Genomic DNA, 7,696 nt, shown 5'->3' on the forward strand with positions numbered 1-7,696 from the left:
GATCACTTACAGTGATTAACTATTTAAAATTTAACAATCCTTCCTATTTCACTTCATTTTGTATTTTGCCAATTAAATTCAAGCAATTTTAAAGTTAATTTTATTTATAATAGAATGCATATTATGATATAATTTTTCTGAAATTCCTTCTCCATCCTCCATCCCTTCCTTTCATCCTCTATTATTAAGTATACTCATTGAGGGGATATCTACAAGATGTTAATGATGGCTCTTTCCTCTTTATAATTTCTGGTAGTAATCTTATGTCATTTTCACAAACACAATAGACACGTATTTTTTAGAGAAAGGGAAAGAGAAGAAGAGGAAGAAGGAGAGGCAGAAGGAAGAGGCGGGGAAGAGGGAAGAGAACTTTCACCAACATAGTCATCAGTTTTCCACCAACATGATTCTTCCGTGTTTTCCACAATGGCTCCCCATGAGAGGGAAACTAATATAATTCAACAACTTTGTATTGCGTTCCTATTCTTAGCGAAATGCCTGACAAAATGGGGCAATTACGCTGTTCGAAAATAACATACTCGTAAGTACGAATACTTTGAGGAACAAATTTTATTTTCAATTCAAGAAATTGGTTCAAATCACAAATTCCACCTAGACTTCATGCAGAACACAAAGTGATTTGGGATGACTACATCTGGTACTAAGTGGATTAATACAAGCTCAGTTTTTGTTGTTTGGCTTTGTAAGGTTATTGGTATTCATGCTAAACTTATACATTATAGTCATGCTAGATTTATAGACGATAAGACAAATTTTAAAGAAACAAACTTCAGAGAGTATTTGTAACAGCATCTGGTGTAAGAAGATCCATGCTCATCATTATGTATATAGCAGCGTGTAAGCAATCACATTAGTAAAATAAAAAATCAATATATACAGATTTTCTTCCTTATCCACACCACTATGTTATCAGGAGATAATTAACTGAAAAACTTTAAAGACAGAGAAGTTACATTTATCTCTTAGAGATAATAATGTAGTTAAAAATCAGCAGCCGCACAAAAAGACATGCATATATTTAATTTAAACATTGAGTTCAAAAATTCACATGTTAACAACTGAAATGCCATATTCACCCCTCTATATTGGGGGAGAGGGGACAAAATTAATATACAGGTGTTCTTTTCCATCAAGCTATTTTTTGGAAGGGAAAAATATGATAATCTCTGAAATCCCTACATGTAAGGTATCAAACTCCTTCACACTTGGAAAATTTGTAAATTTTTGTAGATAGGCTAATGTAGAACCACGGAAGTTTAGATGTGCAATGGGCCATCTACTCAACTTGAATGGTTCTTAACTCTGGCAGTATGTCATCGGCCTTACAAAGATGCCTGGCCTCCATCTCCAACTCAATCAAATCAGGAACGAGTTCTGAAAATGTGGTCCCTGGACCTGCAGCATCAACATCTCCAAAAAGCTTGTTAGAAATGCACATCTTGGACTCTACCCCAAATGCACCAAATCAGAAGTTCTGGAGGCGAGGCCCAATAATCTGTTGTAATAAGCTCTTCAAGAGATCCTGATACTTGGTAAAGCTTGAGAACCATGGCTGTAAGCTGAGGCCAGAGCATCATGAGTACCTTCCGCAGCACCCCCAGCTCATCCCAGTGTGTTTTTGTTTCGAGACTCACAATCATTCATCCCTTTCAAGTCTTCCCTTATATGTGAGAATACCAAAGACAGCCTTTCCAACAGCAGCTGACCAACAGGGTTAAACTAGACCTCCCTGAAGGGCCCCAACGTCTATGACCTTTTGTACAAGGTACAGCTCTCCTCCTCACTCAGACAGATGCAATTTGAGAAACTAGAAGATTTGCCAACAATGTTCAAGGAAATATTGCATTGCTAACCCTGTGTCAAATCTTCAATCTTTATGAAATATATGGCAATAAAACATGACTCTTAGAAAAATCAATGTATGGAAAATAATATGTATGTATTCATTTCAGGTTGTAAATATTCCTAAATTATAATCTGATTTAATATGAAGAGGATTACTAAATTTAACTCTTTATCCATGTTAGCCCTGTTTTGAAAATATCACACTCGAGGCATCTGCTCACTCACTCAGTAATGTCTTCCCTGTGAGGTTCCCCACGGGACCCTGAGGCTACGAGGATAAATAAACAGGACACGCGTGCCAGAATATCCTACCCATCTCACCGTGCATCGCCCGACCCTGAGCTGCATCACTGAATTCCACTTCATTAGCTACGTCTACACACCAGCAACAGTCTCTTTAGTGGGAAAATGACATGCTTTCCGTTGTCATCAATAGTTTCTCTTCATCAAAGCTGGACAAAATGTGTCACGACTACATGTTTACAATGATTTTTCTTTCTAACAAGATGGGATGGTTTCCGCTTAAAATCAGCATGAACCACTGCCCCTCCCCCCCATGCACTTCTGCTTTCTTGGACTTTGGTCCTTTCTAAAAGGACACTGTTTAACTAGTGATACCCACACGAGCAGGTTAAATGGCAAGACATCCATTTATAATTGGATTCTGATCCTTTCACTTTGGCTGTTCTGTGCCCCAAGGTGCTCAGCTAAATTTCATCTTCAGTTATGGCCAATCAGAAAGAGCTGTAGCCAGCCCAGGGATCACGGAAAGGCCACCCCCCTGCTCAAATCTCTTAGCAGTGAGGACGCAGGGAGGGGCAGAGCAGGGCGGGAAGCCTCATCCTGCACAACCAGACAGAGCGTGCCTGGGAGAGCTGCTGGAGCCAGGTGCCCACCTCCTGACTCCCTGCTCTGTTCTGACGGGAGCTCCGGTGGGTGTGGCGTCCCCAGAATCAGCTCCCCAAAGAGGGCCCTCAGGATGAACGTGCCCATGGGCCTGCTCTACTACCTTCCGATTCTCTGAAGAAAGTGGTCATCTGTGACCCTTACAAAAGTAATTTTCTCTTGAGGCTTGTGTTTCTGACATTCCACTGTTAAAGGGAGAAATATGGATAGAGTAACCAGGAAAAAGGCATGAGTCCAGCCAAAAAAACGAAGATATGAAAAGTGTCGGTTATTCAGGGATCCCTCAAGGATGACAAATTTGGAAGATTGCAAATTGCCTCGGATCAGTTGTTTCTAAGTAGCTGTCAGTGAAATGTGAGGTGCAAATCCAGAGGCAGACTGAGGCAGGTGTGCTCTGGTGGAACCACACAGGAGCCTGGCATCCGCTCCCCCAGCCTCGGCTCTCCCTCCTCGGTGCACGGCCCTGAAAATCTATGGAGCCTGAGGTCCCCAGGAGCACGCTCTGCAACCAACGCTTAGGTGACATACTGCAATTTCTTGAACCTTCAGTGATCCTTTAGGTACTAGCCACGGCCAGTTACATGGTGGAGGCCTCCCATTTCACCTTTGGTACCCCGCTGCATAAGCTCCATAAGTGGGGACTTCACGAATTTTCTGTAGGGGCTGACACCCATCCCGTCACCACAGAATCCCTTACGTCATCTGCTACACCTGCGGTGCTGGTGACAGGTGCGCCTGGCCGCCTAGACACATCCGGTCCCGTGCAAGATGTGCCTTCACTACCTTTCCCGTGCCTGGATGTGTGCCTCACACCGGCTCCGACGCTTACCACACTGTGAAGGGCTCCCACACCATCCATTCCTCACCAGCACCAGCCCCTACGCCATCCCGTTTTCACCCGCCGGATGGCAGGTGACCTTGGCGACCCACAACAAGCTCACCAAAGGGGGAGAAAGAGCTTCATAGGTCCACCGTGGTCTTCAGAACAATGACACAGAAATGGTTCAGTTTTAATAATCAATACACGATCTTTTGAAATAAGGTGCTAGACTGCATGGGGTCCCCTAGGAAACCCACAGTGGCCCCCAAGATTCACCCCAGTTTGTACATTACCGCTGCCTGAGAGTAAGGAATTTGAATGGCGGATCCCAGTTCCAATCTCTTCCAGCAGCTGGAGATCCGACCTCTCTGATGCTGGAAACTTGGACTTGCACAACATCCCCAGAGACATCCAGAAATGTGTTTGCCAGCAGAAAGGATGAGGCTTCCCACCTCAGTAGTGCATCGGAACCTTTAACCGTAGGACCAGTTGTCCATACAATTGTTTAAATATGGGCAACAGCCAACGTTAGAACAGACGGAGGAAGTCCAGCTGAGGTTATTTCCACAATGTAACAAGACCTAAGAGCTCACTCCCCGCCTGCCCGGATGACCCCTCCCGGGGCAGCTGCATCCAGGACAGAACCCGAGCTCTCAGATGCACGTGAACACGGGCTGGAGGAGGGGTGCACTGAGCATGCGCTCAGGAGCAAGCGGCGAGTAGCGTCCAGCACGGCAGGGAAGCAAAGGCCCAGGGCCTGCTGATGTTTCTAAAGGTCTTGCCCAAATCAAGTAGATGTGCCCAGCTCTGGATCCCAGAAGGGCAGCCAAAGTTACAGAGGTGAGAGTGAGTGAATCTGCCATGCTAAGAAAAGTAAGCAAACAAAACATCCTGAGTGATGCATTTCAATACAGAGCACACTGTCCTTAGACAGAGCCCACATCAGAGAGGTTATCAGCGTGTTAAATTGTTCATCAGGCTCAAGTTTTCCACTGCTAAAAGAGAAAAATCAAGATACTTTATAAATTAAAATCAGATATAATTGCATTCTGTAATTTTTTCTTTCCAAGACAATAGGTGACCATCAGCGTTTTAGGCCACCTGCTCTTGCTTTATATGGCTTTTTGACGTAAACAAGTCATTAACATCCACTTGACAAATAACTTAAATGCACAACATTTTTTAATGGCCAAGAAGGACATGATTGACTTATCTAGAAAGCCACTCACAAATTTAAAACCTGGGAGACATCCGCAGTCAGTGTAGATCAAATTTACACGTTTTAGATGACAAGTTTCCAGAGGAAGAAGCCACATTGATATAATTACCCAAATTACATGACTGTTTCGTTTATATACATGTGTTTAATAAGTCCCTTTAAGCAGGAATATGGTGAAGCCATCCATTATTGTATTTAGCGGCTTCAGCACGAGCGTTTTGGGACTCGCAAGCATCTGGGCATCTGGGAAAGGAAATGGATGTCCAGCCAGGTTCCTCTCTCCTGCTCACAAGAAGCCTGACCGCGGCTTTCAGCTAACATGCGGGGACTGTGAGCCGCACTGTCTCCACGCGTCCCAAGGCGCTGGGTCAGACCCGAAGTGACAGTTGACTCACAAGCAGCTTGTAGCCCGAGTGGCTCATGCAGCCCGGCAACCACCTCCCCTCTTCACCGTCGCTCAGCATAATGGGGTCGAAGGAGGGACTCCACTATAGTAAATATCACAGTGACAAACTCGGGATGCACGCAAGTATCAAGAAAAGCACAAGACAGCGTGGATGGAGGAAGAGGAGATGACTGTATGACTCCCAATGTGTGCATAGAACAATTGTATTAAAAGCAAAAATATGTACCTAAAATATCCAGAGAATGGCCTCTGAGCACACACATGGTCAGAGCAGCGGAGAGCATCTCCTGAAGAGATCTCCTGGGGATGCAGGATGGGAAAGACTTTCCAACCACGTCTCTCTTCTCCTCAGTAGGAGACTGAAATCGGGGCGCAGACGTAAGAAGCCGTCAGCATATTTAATATGCCAGAGCCAGTCTCTAAATGTGAAAGCAAATGTCCAGAAAAATAACAGTCACCTTGGGATACTGAGGCAGCCAAATCTAAGGCGGAAAACATCAATTTTCTTTGAAGATCACCAAAAACCTGGTTTTCAAGCAGCCCGACTTCAAAGGCAAATACAGTATTTCTCCTTTAGTCTGGCTGTGGCAAGAAAAAGCATGTCCTTGGGAGGTCTTCTTTATTTAGTGAAGGAAGCAAAGGTGCTTCTGAATTGGTCACATCAATTACGTATTAGAAAAACAACCCCCTAGGAAGCAGACACTCCGACACTTCTCTGGGCAGCTGGAGTCTGTTCCCATCAGACCTTCGCAGGATGCAAGTTATCGTCAGCAGCAAAATCTGTTCTACAAGCGACCACCTGTGCTCTGAAGACAAGGAATGACGATGGGCAGGAAAAATGTCTGCTCTAACTACGAAACGAAGTGATTTGCATCCACACTCAGCAAATTTGAGGTTTCGCGGTCCCTCTAGCTTCTGTCCTGCCGACACCAAATGGCAAGGACCAAGAGAAGCAACGTGGGTCAGTAAGCGCGTCCCGTTGCAGCACATCTTCCACTGTCTACTGACAGAACAGCAGCATTGGGTGCTGCATTGTTTTAATACTCCCGAGTGTGTGTGCAGGAATCGGGAGAGGAAAACCGAGGAACAGCCGCAGTGCAGGAAGCCTTTGTCAACCATGCAAATCCAAAGGCAGCCAGGAGGCTCGTCTCCATACGGCTGTGTGTGTTAACGGGTGTTTGCAACGGCAGCTTCAAGCTCCACAAAGCACGTGAGGTATCATCGTCAGGATGCAACGTTTCTGCTGCTATATTTAATAAAGTGCAAAAAATGTTCCATGCAGAGGACCTACGCTATTCTTTAAAGTATTCACATACACATACACACTTCTTTCCCCAGCCCCCGGACATGAAAGCTCATGATTTCCCATCCTTTCAAAGAATTTTCTCCTCTTCTGGCTAGAGAATCAGCTGTACCATTGTAAGCGTAAATACTGCTTGTTGGAGGAATATAATTAGTGACAACCAATCCATAACCTAGAGAATTTAACATGCAAAGACTTGTATTGAGTTTTTTATCTAAAATTCGCTATTTCACATGTAATCTTGATTTGACACACGTGTACATTATGCTAAATCCTTTTTTTTAAAAAGTCTTGTTGTTTTAGTATTCTCCTAAAATATATCAAAGTCCCATAGTCTGAAAACTAGTCTTCTATGGTAAGATAATTTAATCTTTTCACCCCATTTTTTCACTGTAAACATGAATAAATATGAAATTGTCATGAAAACTACATTTGAAATTCAGCTTGTGATCATTTTAACTTCAATTTAACATTTCCAGACGAAGCAATATTTGGGATAAATGTGCATTTAACATTACTACAAATTTAATGAAAAAAGCGTTTGTTTGCGCAACCTACATCCCTGGGTATGCCCGTTCAGAAGGTTCCTTTTCCTCAAACGTTATCTGAATCAAACATCGAGTGTGCTTTCTGCACGTGGCTTACTGAATTCTGACTTCTCTCTGGCCCCAGAGAAATTATTATCTACACAGCGTCCTCACTGACTTATTTTTTAACTCTCTTTGGCTCCGTTCCATTCGAGATTCGAAGCATAGCTACTGCCCCAGGCAAGTAGATTTATAAAACTCTAACGACCAGGTTCCTTTTCAGATCTCACCTAGAGCTTCCAATCTTAGAATAGTTGCATTTGGCATTTTTCCCTGTTTTTTTTTTTTTTTTTTTTTTTTTTTTTTTTTTTTTAGTTAACTCTACAAAGCATACATCATGGGATATTTTAAGGACAGCACCCACAGCTGCCACCCTGAGTCACCAGGGCACCACTGCACCTGTCTCTGGGGATAGTTAACAGACCTCATGATCACACACGGGTACAGCTCGTCCCCAGAAACCCTGTTCCTTATTTACAGGCGGGAGCAAACGTGGGCTGTGCAAATCCACTTGGCAAAGTCTTACTTCCATTTAACAGACGTATCTCTATACAAACGGCCACAAAAATTAAATTCAGGTAAAACTTTC

Source organism: Halichoerus grypus, chromosome 13 (assembly GCF_964656455.1).
Source record: "Halichoerus grypus chromosome 13, mHalGry1.hap1.1, whole genome shotgun sequence".
NCBI lineage: Eukaryota > Metazoa > Chordata > Mammalia > Carnivora > Phocidae > Halichoerus > Halichoerus grypus.